Here is a 16,572-nt window from a genome sequence, read left to right as displayed (position 1 = left end):
AGGCCTGGAAGTCGGCTTCCAAACTGTCACACAGCCTTGAAAACCAGATGGGAGTTTCCATGCATCAAAGCTGACTTGATGGCAATGGTTTTGGTCTTTTTCATTTTTCTCAGAAACTAACAACTTCTGTGAAATTCTGCAAAGGAACAGATTGAGCACAAGCCCAGACCCTCTGGGTTAGTGGAGTTAAAGGGCAGCATCCAGATAGGAAATCCGAGGTTGAAGTTATAGCTGAATTCATCAAAGTATGCTGATGAAATTCAGAGGGAATTAGTGAACTTACGTCTTAAACAGTTACTCTTGTAGAGAGAAATGAGTCTCTTAGATATAAAATTCACTTCATTTGCAGAGAAATGCATTTTTTGGAGATTTTGTAAATGTATTCTTGAGTTCATGCCTGCATGATACCAAAGATCTACATGGAAAAAGATTTGAGTAGGTTTTTACAAAAATGTTCACATACATTGCCTCATTTAATTCACAGAGTAAACTTGCTTTCTTAACATTACCATTCAAATTTTATAAAGGAAGAAATTGAGGCTCAGAAATTAACTCATGAGTTTCCTAGTTGTTATATACCAGTATCCTGCGGATACAACCTGTGTTATACAAGTGACATACCTTCCTTGTTGAAAGCGAAAAAGACTTGAAGCACTTACACATTATAAAAAGCCTACAACCTTTAAATACAGAACATTTGAAAATCAAGAAAACAAAAATCTTAATCATTGAACCAATAGACAACATTATCAGGGACGGAGAAAAGATTGAAGTTACCATTAATTTCATTTTCTTCGGAGACACAGATTAACACGCATAGTAGCAGCAGTCAAGAAATCAAAGGTCATGTTGCACTGGAGGGATCCTCTGTCAAGTACCTCTTCAAGGTTCTGAGGAGAAAGGAAACCAGTTTGAAGACTAAGATGTACCTTATCCAAGCCATGGAATTTTCAATTGCTTTATATGAGTCTGTAAATTGAACAATGAATAACGAAGACTGAAGAATTGATACCTTTGAATTGTGGTCTTGGCAGAGAGTACTGCCCACCCTGCGGACTGTCATAGGAACAAATGAACCTATCTTGCAAGAAGTGCATCCACAGTACTCCTTAGAGGCAAGGATGGTGAAACTGTGTCTCCTATGGTTGCCAGGAGGGGGTAGTCCTTGGAAAAAGTCATCTAAGGTAGACCATCAAAAGAGATGAAAACCTTCAATGAAATGAGGTGACACATGACTACAACAATGGCTTAAGCACGGCAGGTATTGGGACAAGGGCTGTGCATCCCAGTGGCTGGAATCCACCAGAGGCTCCACAGAAGAAAGATGGGCAATTTCCTCCCGTTGTGATTAAAAGTGAATGGAGGAAACTTACTGGATGGTCACTGTGTACTGGAACAGGCTCCACAGCAGTGAGTGCATGATAAAATGAGCAAGATGTCATAACCAGTAACATGTCAGGCTGCTGACTGAAGGGTTGTTAGTGTGAACTCACCAGATACGCCATAGAAGAAACATGGATAGTCTCATTTTTCAATGATTTATAGCCTCAGAAACTCCACGGAGGATTGCTGGGAGTCAGGCTTGACTTTATAGCAATGGTTATACGGTTAACAATTCGCTGGTTAGCCAGAGAAGCAGTCACTCTTAAGAGTAACTTAGTACGTAAGGTCAAAGAGCTGCATTTGTAGTTGTGTTGTTATGTGCTGTCTAGTTGCTTCTAACTCATAGCAACCCTGTGTACAGTAGATATGAACTCTGCCCAATCTCACAGTCTCTGACTCACCTACACTCATGACCCCAGTTACTGTGTCAATCCATTTTATGTGAGGCCTTCGTCCCTTGTGCTGTCCTTCTACCTTTCCAAGCATTATGTCCTTCTCCAAGGACTCATCCTTTCTGGCCACATGGCCAAAGTATGTGAGACAGAGCTTCCTTGTCTTCAAAATCCTTGTCTTTAAGGAGTAGCCTGGTTTCACCCTCTCTAGGACAAATCTGTTTATTCTTTTGGAAGTCCATGGTATGTTCAATACTCTTCTCCAGAGCCACATTCAAAGGCATCAATTCATCTTCTATTATCCTTATTCATAGTCCAGATCTCTGATGCATATCAAGTAATTGCAAAGACCATAGCTTGGATCAAGTGCACCTTAGTCTCGGTACTGACGTCATTGCTCCTCAGTACTCTGGATAGGTCCATAAGAGCAGACTTTCCCAACACAATTTTTCTTTTGATTTCTTGGCTACTGGTAGCATGATTGTTGATTATAGAGTTGAGCAATCTGAAGCTATTAATAATCTCAGTCTCTTCTCCATCTATCATGATACTGCCTATTGATAGTGATGAGAATCTTTTGTTTTCTTGATATTGAACTTCAATTCATATTGAAGACTACAGTCCTTGACCTTCTGTAGGAAATACTTCAGATTCTCCTCAGTTTCAGTAAACAAGGTTAAGAGCAGCATTATTCAAGGACAAAATTCAGAAAGTGGGGAAGGAGAGGATAGAATGATTAATGGAAGTGAAAAATCACAGGAAGGATGTGAGAAGAGTGTGACTGTGGATATTGCAGTTAATATTATAAAACAGAAGATGTACAAATGATTGAATGGAAAAATAATTTGCTTTGTAATGTTCTACAGTAGTCAGAACAGAGTAGTAGTCAGAACAGAGCAGGGTAACACTGCATGGTTCAAAATTGGGAAGGGTGTACGCCAGGGATGCATCCTGTCTCCATACCTTTTCAACATGTATGCAGAGCAGATTATCTGAGAGGCTGGGCTCTACGAGGAGAATTGTGGCATCAGGATTGGCGGAAGATCTATTAACAATCTGCGTTATGCAGATGACACAACCCTGCTTGTTGAAACTGAGGAGAACCTCATGCACTTGCTGCGAAGGGTCAAGGACTGCAGCCTTCAGTATGGACTGAGGCTCAATGTCAAGAAGATAAAGATTCTCACCACTGGGCCAATTAGCAGCATCAGGATGGATGGCGAAGAGATTGAGATTGTTCACAGCTTCAGTTTGCTCGGCTCCACTGTCAACACTCTTGGCACCAGCAGTCAGGAAATCAAAAAGCGTATCACGATGGGAAAGTCTGCTGTTAGGGACCTCTCTAAGTACTCAGGAGCAACAGTGTCTCTCTGGAGACTAAGGTGCACCTGATACAGGCCATGGTATTTGCAATCGCTTGTTATGCATCAGAGAGTTGGACAATGACTAGGGAGGACAGAAGGAGAGTGGATGCTTTTGAGCTGTGGTGCTGGAGAAGGGTACTGAATGTACCCTGGACTGCCAGGAAAACAAACAGATTCATCTTGGAGAGGATTAAACCAAGCTACTCCTTGGAGGCAAGGATTCTGGGGCTTCGTCTGACATACTTTGGACATGTTGCCAGGAGGGACGGGTCCTTGGAGAGGGACATCATGCTTGGGAGGGTTGAGGGACAGCGCAGGAGGGGAAGACCCTCTATGAGATGGATTGATTCGGTGACTGGGGTAATCGGGATGGGTGTGTCAGAGGCGGTGTGGTTGGCACAGGATAGAGCAGGGTTTAGGGCTGTTGTGCATAGGGTCGCTATGAGTTGCAAACGACTCAACGGCACATAACAACAACAACAGACAATGTTCTACTGAAATCACAGTTTTTTTAAAAGCAGGCAGATATACGTTTACGCCCCACTCCACACTGATAATGAGCTCAGTGGTGTACTATGTAGGGTATTGTGCTGCCAAGAAAAAGGCTGTGCCTCTAGTGGTTCAATCCACTGTCAATGGGAGAAGGATGGGGTAGCCTTTTCTCATGAAGAAAACCAATGGTGGTAGTTATGAGTAGATTCTAGGGCAGGGAGTTTGAACTACACTGAAATGACCTCATTCACATAATAAGACAACTCTAATACCAGATGGAAATACATTCCGAGACACAGGAGTTAGGATTCCAGTACAAATATTTCAGGGGATATATTCAATCTCTAACATTGCTATTGACTTTATGATTAAAGCTTTAACATCTCTCAAATTATAGAATTAAAAGATCTGTAGTTATGAAACACACTTGAGTTACAAGTAGACCAGGCATGGGTGGAGTATGTATGAATCTTAAAAGAAGCCAGAAAAGAGACAACATGGTTGGATTTGGCTGTTACAGTCATATAAAGTAAAATGCATCATTAACTCATGTCAGAAACTTAACGTTGGATTCCTAATAGGTGACGAGATTTCCCACTCAATTCTTTAATATAAACTTTATACTTTATATACAGATATTGAGGCTAACTCTAACAAGGGTGGGAATACCAGAACACTTGATTGTACTTATAAGAAACCTATAGTTGTCAGAACAGAGCAAGGAAAACAATGCACAGCTCAAAATCATGAAGAGTGTACATCAGGGATGTGTCCTATCTCCATACTTTTTCAATCTATATGCAGAACAGATCACCTGGGAGCCTGGGCTCAATGTGAAGGAATGTAGCATCAGAATGGGAGAAAGACTCATTAAGAACCCGTGTTATTCAGATGACACAACCCTGCTTGCTGAAAATGAGGAAGACCTGAAGCACTTCAATATGGATTGAAGCTCAACATCAAGAAAACAAAGATTCTTGCCACTGGTCCTGTTGGCAGCATCATGATAGACAGTGAAGAGATTGAGATTGTTAACAGCTTCGATTTCCTTGGCTCCATAAGCAACATTATTGGTACCAAAAGCCAGGAAATCAAAAGACAAATTGCACTGGGAAACTTTTCTGTTTGGGACATCTCCAGAGTATTGAAGAGCAATAATGCCAGTCTGGATATTAAGGTGCGCCTAATCCAGGGCAGAGTTTTCTCAATTACTTGTTATGCATCAGAAAGCTTGACAATGACTAGGGATGATAGAAGGGAAAATTATGCCTTTGATCTGTGGTCCTGGAGAAGTGTATTGACTATGGACTGCTAGGAGAACAAACATGTTCATCCTAGAGAGAGTGCAACCAGGCTGTTCCTTGAAAGCAAGGATTCTGAAGCTTTGGCTGACATACTTTGGCCATGTTGCAAGGAGGGACCAGTCCTTGGAGAGGGACCTCATGCTTGGGAGGGTAGAGGGACAGCACAAGTGAGGAAGACTCTCAATGAGATGGGTTGATTCAGTGACTGGGTTAATGAGGATAGGTCTGTCAGAAATAGCAAGGTTGGCTCAGAATAGAGCAGGGTTGAGAGCTTTTGTACATAGGGTCATTATGAATCACAAGCGACTAAACAGCACGTAACAACAAATACAGATATTATGAAGCTCTGGTGGCCCAGTGATTTTCCTTCCTCTGAGAACTCTTTAGGGTACCAGCTATGAATTGGTGATGACTAGATGACACACAAAAATAACAACAACAATAACAATATGGTAGCTGTTTTTTTTCAAAATGAGCTTCATATTATTGAGATAGAAATCTTGGAATCTTTGACTTCCAAATGCCACTTTCTGTTTCCCTTAGTGGCTTTTTTGGGTTTGGTTTTTAAAATGAAATGCAAGGAAGAACAGTCAGATTTGCACACCAGACCCTGAGGTGATCTATATTTAAAAGCTCTTTAATGTCGCACAGCACAGTTGGGTACACACTTTCAGAGGCTGTGAAATGATTTAAACTGAAGTTACTCTGAGTTCCATGTGGATGTGCAGGAGGGACGGTGACTCCCTGCAGAAGGAACAGGTTTCCTGTAAATCTTCTAAGTTTGTTTAGTCAGTTTATGCAAAAGAGAAGATTTACTGTAAATGATCAATAACATCAGTCAAAAAAGGGTAAATCGTGATGACTGAAGATTAAGAAATTAGCAAGGTTTTAAAAAGTATAGAGTTGTGACATAACTTTGGAGACTTTTGCTTGCTATCATTTTCAATCTTATGTTTAAATTTTCCCATACATGTTAATAGAAGGAAAGCTAAAGATAATATTAAATTTAACTTGAGAAAAGAAGAAACTAAATATACACAGCTTATCTTTTGCCAGCTTTAAAAAATTCCTCTTTAGAGGGATGTGGTTTTATTGTTTACTTCTCAGTTTTTAATCTCTAGTTTATTACAATGCATGAGTCTTGTTGGTCTCCTTGTGCCAGTGGGAAAAAATTCACACTGAAAGATGAGTTCCTGTTTTTCAATATAGCTGTTCTTATATCACATACCCTTCTTGATGTTTTCCTCCTTTTAAAGCCCAAATGGAGTGCAAACATTTTAAAAGCATTTTATTCCAACACATATATTCTTCATTTGAAATTAGAATTGATTTCCATTGTAAGTGTTCTGTTCCCTGACATGTAAGGACCTTATGGTTGCTTGATTTCGTTTCCATATAATCTTTAGTTCATAAACCAACCCATAGTTTGACAATAATTTTAGGACATAATCCATTCTTTGCATATTGTTATGAATATAAAGTAAGAAGCCAGAGTGGTACTTACTTCTCTGTCCTTAAACTCTCATGTCTGGAATGAAAATGAATTTCCTCTAGATATCTGTTTTGGGTTCTCACTATTTAATTAATTTAGTTTTAAATGCTGGATTTAGTTAATTATCACTCATAGAATTATTGAAACAATATTAATAGTGCTAATATTATAATAATAACAGGAACAACAACAATAATAATAATAATAAATAATATAAGCCACCATTAACACTTAGTGAGGGTGAAATATAGATGACAAATAAGCTCAAGCATTTCTTCTTCTTTTCACAGTAATAAATCTCTTAGTTTTATTTGATAGTCTGCTTGGAATAAAGAGGATATTTTCCAGCCTTCATTTGATGTCATTCAGTATAGAATAACAAGATGGAAAGTCCCTGAATCTCCAGCATCATGATATACCATACACCCCTGATCTAAACTCCTGTGTGCTTCTGAATATTGAAAAGAAATAAGCTTCTCTTTGTTAGAGTCACACCTACTTGGTGTCTCATGCCTTTGGCATAGATATTGAGTCATGCTTTATGCCTTTGAATTTCAACACCATCTCTGTGTTGAGGTCCTTGAGATCACTCCCAAGTTTGATGATTCACTAGAAAGACTCACAAAACTCAAATGAGCTGTCATATTTCACCTTTACAATGTTTTGACAATGAAAGGATATATATTTGGGGAAAAAATTAAAGGGAAAAAATGTTTTCTGGGCTCTAGAAGAAAACAGGCATGATGTTCCAGTGGCATTACACAGACAGCACTTAACTCTCTTAGTAACTCTGTAGGACATATGAGGCATTTCCAATCAGGACAGCCTATGGGAATGCGGTATCCACTAACTTTACTGAGTTAGTCTGAAAGTGTAGTCATGGGGCACCTATGTCATGGACTTAAGCCTCCAGGTCTCCTTACCCCTAGTAAAGGTCAAACTGATAGTGTGGCCCCGGAACCAGGATAGATGAAAACATGTGTTTATCATAAATCATCTTATCGTAAACTATCTTGCTATGGTCCAAGTTTTCAGATATACAAAGGCATTACATCCCATCCTCCCACCCCCCGTTTGCCATACGCCTGACTCCTGCACAGTAGTCCGGGTCCTGATATCCTGAAGCTCCCCCGGTTCTCTCACATTTGCTAGGCTTCCACTGGTCATGCATGGTGCCTGACTCACGTAATATTTTAAATTGTGCTCCCCAAAAAGCTATACTTAAATCCTAACCCCAGAACATAGGGACCCTTGGTGACATAGTTGATAGGGAGCCCTGTGGCTAAACCAAAGGCCTTATCTCACTAGTGATTTGAAAACACAGGGCCTAAGGAAGAGAGATGAGCAATCTCTTTCCATGTGATTTACAGCTTCAGGAAGTCCAGTGGAGGGTCAATTATCAGTTAGTTTCGACTTAAAGGCAATGCATTCAAGAATACTCGTAAGTATAACTTGTTTGGAAAGAGTAGTTTTCTTTCACTATATTACTAGGGACATACTAGAGTACTTTGGGTCAGACACCTAATCCCTTGTGAATGTGTCTTTTAAAAGAGTTGATGAAAATGAAAACATACAGAGACAGAAAACAGATGCCAAAGAGTACTAAGGAATTCCAGAACATACTGAAAGGAAGGAACCTTCCCTATAATTGATGCCCTCCCTGAATTCTAAACTCTGAAACTTGGAGATGATAAATTTCTGTTCTTTACACCCAGTTCTTTACCCACCTGTAGTAATTTTTTTGCAGTTTTTGTTTTTGCATACTGTGAAGATGGGAACCGACCCTAGATGACCCTCCAAATGGTTTTTCAAAGGCAGTAAATTGCATGGGAGGAGATTACCCATATTTCTCCTCAGGAGCACCTGATAGATTTGAAATGCCTTTGGGATTGCATCACAGAGTTCTGCCATTAGGCCACCAACAAGTGCTTATTTCCTTAATTAAACCCAAACAGATATCTGATGCTTCACCAAACTGCTGTTAATATGGAAGGAGAAGTCAGGGAAAGATGAAAAGAGCCAATAACATAAATGATGAAATATTGCAAGGCTTATGCAATTCTATACAATATCCTCTATCCTTTAGCATTCTGATGCATAGCAAGTAATTATGAAGACCATGGCCTGGATCAGGTGTACCTTAGTCTGTTTCCACACTGACATCGTTGCTCTTCAGTACTCTGGAGAGGTCCCTGACAGCAGACTTTCATAATGCAATTCGTCTTTTGATTTCCAAGCTGCTGGTACCAAGAGTGTACCAAGATTGTGGAGCCAAGCAAATTGAAGCTGTTAACAATCTCAATCTCTTCACTGTCTATGATGATGATGTTGCCAATTGGCCCAATGGTAAGAATCTTTGTTTTCTTGATGTTGAGCTTCAATCCATATTGAAGCCTACAGTCCTTGACCTTCTGCAGCAAGCACTTCAAGTTCTCCTCAGTTTCAGCCGGGCAATGACTAGAGATGATAGAAGGAGAATTTATGCCTTTGAAATGTGATGCTGTAGAAGAATGTTGAATATACCATGGACTTCTAGAAGAACAAACAGGTTGTCCTGTTGTTGTTGTTGTTATGTGCCGTCGAGTCGCTTGCGACTCATAGCGACCCTATGTACAACAGCCCTAAACTCTGTTCTGTCCTGTGCCAATCACACTGTCTCTGACACTCCCATCCCGAATCTCAGTCACTGAATCAATCCACCTCATAGAGGGCCTTCCCCTCCTGCGCTGTCCCTCCACCCTCCCAAGCATGATGTCCTTCTCCAAGGACCGGTCTCTCCTCACAACATGTCCAAAGTATGTTAGACGAAGCCCCAGGTACTTGCCTCCAGGGAGTAGCCCGGTTTAACCCTTTCCAGGACGACTCTGTTTGTTTTCCTAGCAGTCCATGGTATTCTCAATACTCTTCTCCAGCACCACAGCTCAAAGGCATCAATTCTTCTTCTATCCTCTCTAGTCATTGTTCAACTCTCTGATGCATAACAAGTGATTGCAAAGACCATGGCCTGTATCAGATGCACCTTAGTCTCCAGAAAGACACCCTTGCTCTTCAGTACTTTGGAGAGGTTCCTAAAAGCAGACTTTCCCATTGCAATGCACCTTTTAATTTCCTGGCTGCTGGTGCCAAGAATGTTGACTGTGGAGCCAAGCAAACTAAAGCTGTGTACAATCTCAATCTCTTCACCATCCATCCTGATGCTGCCAATTGGTCCAATGATGAGAATCTTTTTTTTCCTTCTTTGTCTTGTTGACATTGAGCCTCAATCCATATTGGAGGTTGCAGTCCTTGACTCTCTGCAGCAGGTGCTTCAGGTCCTCTTCAGTTTCAGCAAGCAGGGTTGTGTCATCTGCATAATGCAGTTTGTTGATAAATCGTCCACCAATCTTGACCCCACATTTCTCCTCATAGAGTCCAGCCTCCCGGATAATCTGTTCTGCATATAGGTTGAAAAGGTATGAAGATAGGATGCATCCCTGGCGTACGCCCTTCCCAATTTTGAACCATTCAGTGTTCCCTTGCTCTGTTCTGACGACTGCCTCCTGGTCCAAGTATAGGTTTCGCATTAGAACGATCAAGTGTTCTGGGATTCCCATTCTTCTCAGAGTCAGCCACAGTTTGTTATGATCCACACAGTCAAATGCCGTTGCATAGTCAATGAAACACAGATACATTCCTCTGGTATTCCCTGCTTTCAGCCAAGATCCATCTAACATCAGCTACAATATCCCTAGTACCACGACCCCTTCTAAACCCAGCTTGGACTTCTGGTAGTTCTCTGTGGATGTGTTTTTCCAGTCGTTTTTGGATAATTTTCAGTAGAATCTTGCTTGCATGTGAAATCAGTGAGATTGTTCTGTAGTTTCCACATTCTGTTGGGTCACCTTTCTTTGGGATAGGAACAAATATAGATCTCTTCCAGTCAGTTGGCCAAGTGGTTGTTCTCCAGATTTCTTGGCACAACTTGGTGAGCACATCCAGGGCAGCATCTGTTAGCTGAAATATGTCAATTGGTAAGCCATCTATTCCTGGAGCCTTATTTTTTGCTGTTTCCTTCAAAGCAGCCTGAATTTCTTCTTTCGTCACCATAGGCTCTTGCTCATATGTTGTTTCATTAAATTCTTCTGTGTCTTCTGATTCCTTTCGATACAGTGACTCAGTATATTCTTTCCTCTTCTTTTAGTCCTTCCTGGATCATTTAACATTCTGCCAAAAGCATCCTTGATTATAGCAACTCGAGGTTTGAATTTGTTCTTCAGTTCCTTGAGCTTAAGATATGCTGAGCGAGTCCGGCCCTTTTGATTTTCTGACTCCAACTCTTGCACATTTCATTATAATATTTGCTTTGTCCTAGAGGTGGTAAAACCAAGCTGATTGTTGGAGGCAAGGATTCTGAAATTTCATCTGATATAATTTGGCCATGTTGCAAGTAAGGACAGGACCTTGGAGAGGGAAGTCATGCTTGGGAGGGTGGAGGGACAATTGAAAAGAGGAAGACTTTCAATGAGATGGTTTGATTTCAGTGATTAGGGTAATGCGGGTAGGTGTGTCATAGATAATAAGGTTGGCTCAGGATAGATCAGGGTTCAGAGCTGTTGTACATAGGGGTTGCTAAGAGTGGCAAGTGACTGGACAGCACATAACAACAACAACAACAACAACTATCCTTCAGTATTTTAATGAAATATGATTGGATGATTTTATCATTTACTCTCCAGTTGGAACCCTTTCAAAAGAATAATAGGAAACTGTGATTATGGTCACTCGTGGCAATAATAATATGTAACGTTGCTTACACAATGAGTGTGTGTAAGGCACAGTTTTCCCTGTTGTCCATGTGTCATCCCATTTGATATTGTGGTCTTAGGGATTTTTTGTTCACAATATACTTTCCTAGGCTTTGACTTTGACTTTGCCATGTGAATAGGTGGGAACAGGTGAAAATATAACACATAGCATGTGTTAGCCTAATCCACAAGGGGATTGGTTAGGCTTGCCACTAGATTGAGTAGGCTCGGTGGCAGATTGGAGAGTCTCCCCACCAGCAAAGAAGCAGCAGCCATGCAGTACATGCCCTCAGGACCAGAGACTTTTATGCCACCTAGACTTTCAGCATCACAAGCAACAACAGCAGCAGGAGGAGGAGGAGGAGGAAGAGCAGCGGTCGCAGGATAAGCAGAGGCCCAGTGACCCAACATATGAAGGAGCTGAACTTGGGACTGCTACCTGTCGTGGAACCAGAACTAAAAGCTTTCGCCCAAGTTTATTGAAGGACTTGGTGGCAGGTGGTAAGCCATAATTTACAGGACTAAGAGCTTTGTAACAATGGCCTGAGGTGCCTGCAAGCACATATCAGAAGCTGTGCTGGCTGAGTGACTGCATTTGCTACTAACCTGAATTACATACAGCCTTTGACTTCCCTACTATGGTTCTGTAAGGTCCGTGAGCTATTGCATGGGATTTGGACCCAGTAAAGCAGTGGAATTCGTGTTGGGATAAGTAGAAAGAAGTAGGGGAGCATGGAAGACATGTTTGACCTCATAGAATTGGGTTTGCGTTGTGGCTGCTGTTAACGGGATAGTTCTCCTTTGTGGAGCTGGTAAAGGTCAGATACGGCCATCTTCATGCAGTCACTGACCTTTCCACAAATACTCATAGTGATGTCACTGGGGTGGTTTAGGGGAAGATGGACCTCACTGTCAGAGCAGAGATTGATAAGAAAATGAAAGTGGCCAAAGGAAGTACTTTCTCGAGGTCAACAGGATGAGCTAATTAGAGAGTAAGAGCTTGAGTTCAGGCAGTTTGAACCAATTCCTGCTTTTAGTTACAGTGTGTTTTATTGCTGGTGAGGTCCTAACTTAATCTTTGCAGTTGGCCTTAGAGAACTATTCTACTTTTTACATTTTTGGATTGTGGTTGGGTTCCCCCCCCCCCCCAGGTCCATAAACCATGTTGTTGTTGTTAAGTGCAGTTGAGTCGTAGGCAACTCATAGCGACCCTATGAATGAAAGACCTGGACACTTGTATAACTTTCGTCTTTGCTCCAGGTTCATAGGATTTCCAAGGCAGGCTATTTCGGAAGTGGATGCCCCTCCTGCTTCCAGGTTTGTTTTAATATAATAGGGAAGCTCCAACAAACACTGTCCACCATGGGTAACCATTATCACATTTGGCACATCAGTGTCACAGTGTTAAGCTTCACAGCAACCACAAGCTACCTCTCTGTACAGCAAATGGACAGACCAGGGCTATATGACCTAGAAGAATGTTTGACCAAAAACAATTAAAAATAGGCCTGAGGGTCGCCGAGTTGAGTCACCCACCTTTGGCTTGGTAGATTCACTTTCTGTCTACTAGGCCAACTGATCTCTCTCTATGCTGTTGTTGTTGTTAAGTGCCATCCAGTCATAGGTGACTCATAGCAACCCTATGAATGAAAGACCTGGACACTTGTATAACTTTCATCCTTTCTCCAGGTTCATAGGGTTTCCAGAGGCAAGCTATTTCAGAAGTGGATGCCACTCCTGCTTCCAAACTTGTTTTAATTGGGGAGCTCCACCAAACACTGTCTACCATGGGTAACCATTCTTGCATTTGATACATCAGTGTCACAGTGTTCGGCTTCACAGCTACCATGAGTTACCTCTGTACAGCAAATGGACAGACCAGGGATATATGACCTAGAAGAATATTTGACCAAAAGCAATTAAAAATATATACCATGGACTACCAAAATAACAAACAAAATTGTCTTAGAGGAAGTGGACTCAAAAGTGTTCCTTAAAAGTAAGGATAATGAGACTTCATCAGATGTGTTTGGGACATGTTATCAGGATTCTGAAGCCCTGTCTCACATACTTTGGGCATGGTGCCAGGAGGGGTCAATGTTTGGAGAAGGACATGATGCTTGGAAGGGTGAAGGGACAGCACAGGTAAGGAAGACCTGTGATGAGATGGGTTGACACAGTAGCTGGAGTAATGAGTATAGGTGTGTTGGGGGCAGTGAGGTTGGCTCAGGATAGGGCAGACTTTAGAGCTTTTGGTGCATAGGGTAGCTATGAGTGGGAGTAGACTCAATGGCACAAAACAACAACAATATCAGGAGGAGCCAGTCTTTAGAAAAATACATCCTGCTCAGCAAAGTAAAAGGTCAACAGAGGAGACTAAGATGCTCAGTGACATGAATTCGTGCAGTGCCTGAAACATTGGGCTTAAGCATAGAGATTCTGAGGCTGGCACACACCAGGCAGGTTTTCTTCTATTGAACACAGTGTTATGCTGAGTGGAAGCCAGCTTGGCGCATCTAACCATAGCAATTTGAAAAAAAGTTCAAACTTAACAGAAAAATCAAAGAATACTTGAATACCTAGATTCACCAATTTAAGAAATGTTGTCATTATTGTCACTCATTCTCTGTGTATACTGTATTTTTACACAAATAATGATCATTTTCTACATCCTTGCCAATTACATCCTCATGTATAGTTGAGGGGTGGGGGTTGAAGCAGTGTACACTTGTGAAAATACCCAGGATTGGGAGCACTGGGATACAGAGCACAGCACAGTTATCGTGACCAAATGTTTAATATTGATATGGTACTATTACCTAGACCATGTTTAAATGTCCTAGATCATTCCAATAACACCCTTTCTAGCTGTACTTTTAAAGTCTTGAATCTAATTGAAGACTTAGAATTGCATTTTGTTGTCATTTGTAAAGTCTTATTTATAGATTCCATTTCTTCTAACCTACAGATGATAATAAGTGTTTAGAGCAGGTAGCATCTGCTGCCCGTGCCCTGGCCTGCGTTCCCAAGGCTCACCTGCATCTGTGACACCACCTGCAGCTGTAGTGAATGCTTACTGTACAAAGACAGCTTTTTGGTTCCTGTGCCCACAGACTCTCAACTTCTCTGTCACCAGGGCTTCTTCAGAGCTGTGAGATTTGCTAAGCCTGCCATAGGGCAGTCAGGAAGAACTGAGGATTTCAGCCCCCCAAGAGACATCACACCTTTCTTAATCAACCAAGTTCACAAGTCAGGGCATGAATACCCTTGCATCCTCACCCCTCAGTGAAACAACTCTGAGAATTGTTCTTCATGGTACCTTAGAGAGGAAACTGAGCCCCAGTTTTCTCCAGCAATAACTTGCTCATTAACACTTTCTCCTGTTCTTCCTTCCTTGTCTCTATCTTTCTACTTTCTAATTGTGCTTCTTGAGCTTACTCCCAAGATAAACTATCTTCAACCAGATGCTTGTTTAAGAATCTGGAGAAAATGCAAACCAAAGTATATTGAATAAACTGCCCGTGAACATTTAGCTAATTACTGGCAAAACCAGGATTTGCACCCCATAACCTGGTTGCAGAGACACATTCTTAAGTTTGAACCAAGTATAATTTTTTTTCCCTACTCAAAATAAGAGTCTCACCACTGGGCCAATTGGCAGCATCAGTATGGATGGTGACGAGATTAAGATTGTTAACTGTTTAGTTTGCTTGGTTCCACAATCAACACTCCTGGTACCAGCAGCTAGGAAATCAAGAGACAAATTGCATTGGGAAGTCAGCTGTCTGTGACCTCTGCAGAGTACTGAAGAGCAACAACATCAGGCTGGAGACTAAGGTGCACCTGATCTGGGCCATAATCTTCACAATTGAACGCTATGCATCAGAGAGCTGGACAGTGAATAGGGATGATAGAAAGAGAATTGATGCCTCTGAGCTGTGGTGCTGAAGAAGAGTATTGAGTATACCATGGACTGCTAGGAAAATGAACACGGTCGTCCTGGAGAGGGTGAAATTGGGCTATTCCTTGGAGGTAAAAATTCTGAAGCTTCATCTGACATACTTTGGGCATGTTGCAAGGAGGGACCAGTCCTTAGAGGGAGACATCATGCTTGGAAGGGTGGAGGGACAGAGCAAGAGAGGAAGACCCTCAATGAGATGGTTTGATTCAGTGATTGGGGTAATGGCAGGAGGTATGTCAGGGACAGTGATGTTGGGACAGGATAGAGCAGGGGTTAGGTCTCTTGTACATAGTGTCGCTATGAGTCGCAAGCAACTTGATGGCACCTAACAACAACAACTCAAAATACATTTCTCTTGAAGTTTCAGGTATTTTACTGAAAGGCTCGCAATCATCGAATTAGGAATGAAAGCGTACACTCAGATTCAACTAACCCCAAAGTGTTCATCAATAACATCATATTCTAAATGCACTAAAAATGTAAATTTTAAGGGCAAAGATAGGAGAGATTAAATCCCTTAACCAGTTAAAAATAGTTATAATTTTTAACCTTTACTAGATGTGTCTGGGTGGCACAAAGGATTTGGGCTCTACTACAACTCTAACTTTACACATCGACCTCATCTGATGGACTACATAGAAATCAAATTGACTATATCTGTGGAAGGAATCATTGGAGAAACGCAAAGTCAGTAGTCAAAACTAGGCTAGGGGTGAACTGTGGTCAGACCATCAATTTATTCATGTACAAGTACAAAAAAACCCCAACAAAAACGAGGGCAAAGGGGGCAACCCCAAGATCATGAAAAAGAAAATACAATCTTGAGCCTATGCCACCTGAATTTCAAAATTAAAAGTAAGTTTGAATTACTGGACACCAATGATTGAAGATCAGATGAGTTGTGGGATGAAATAAAATATATCATCTATGAAGGAGAGCAAAAGGTCATTACAAAGACAGAGGAGAAAGAAAAAAAACCTAAAGGGATGTCAGAAGAGACTCTGAAAACTGTGATAAAGTGTCAAGAAACCAAAACAAAGGAAAAACATGTCAAAGTAAAAGAGCTGAAGAGAAAAATTAAAAGGGCAGCTTGAGAAGACAAAGCAAAGTATTATAATGGAATATGCAGAGGGCTATAATTGGAGAATAAAAAAGGAAAAAATTTGCTCTGTAATTCTCAAGTATGGATGGTGAAGAGATTGAGATAGTTAACAGTTTTGGTTTACTTGGTTCCACAGTCAACACTCTTGGTAACAGCAACCAGGAAATCAGGAGATGAATTGCATTGGGAAAGTCAGCTGTGAGGGACCTCTCAAGACTACTGAAGAGCAACGACATCAGGCTGTAGACTAAGGTGTGCCCGATCCAGGCAATTATGTGCTATGCATCGGAGAGTTGGA

This window comes from Elephantulus edwardii, unplaced genomic scaffold (genome assembly GCF_000299155.1).
Source record: "Elephantulus edwardii isolate Elephantulus edwardi_28Jun2011 unplaced genomic scaffold, EleEdw1.0 scaffold00075, whole genome shotgun sequence".
In the NCBI taxonomy this organism is placed as follows: Eukaryota; Metazoa; Chordata; class Mammalia; order Macroscelidea; family Macroscelididae; genus Elephantulus; species Elephantulus edwardii.
This window is presented reverse-complemented; position numbering follows the sequence as displayed.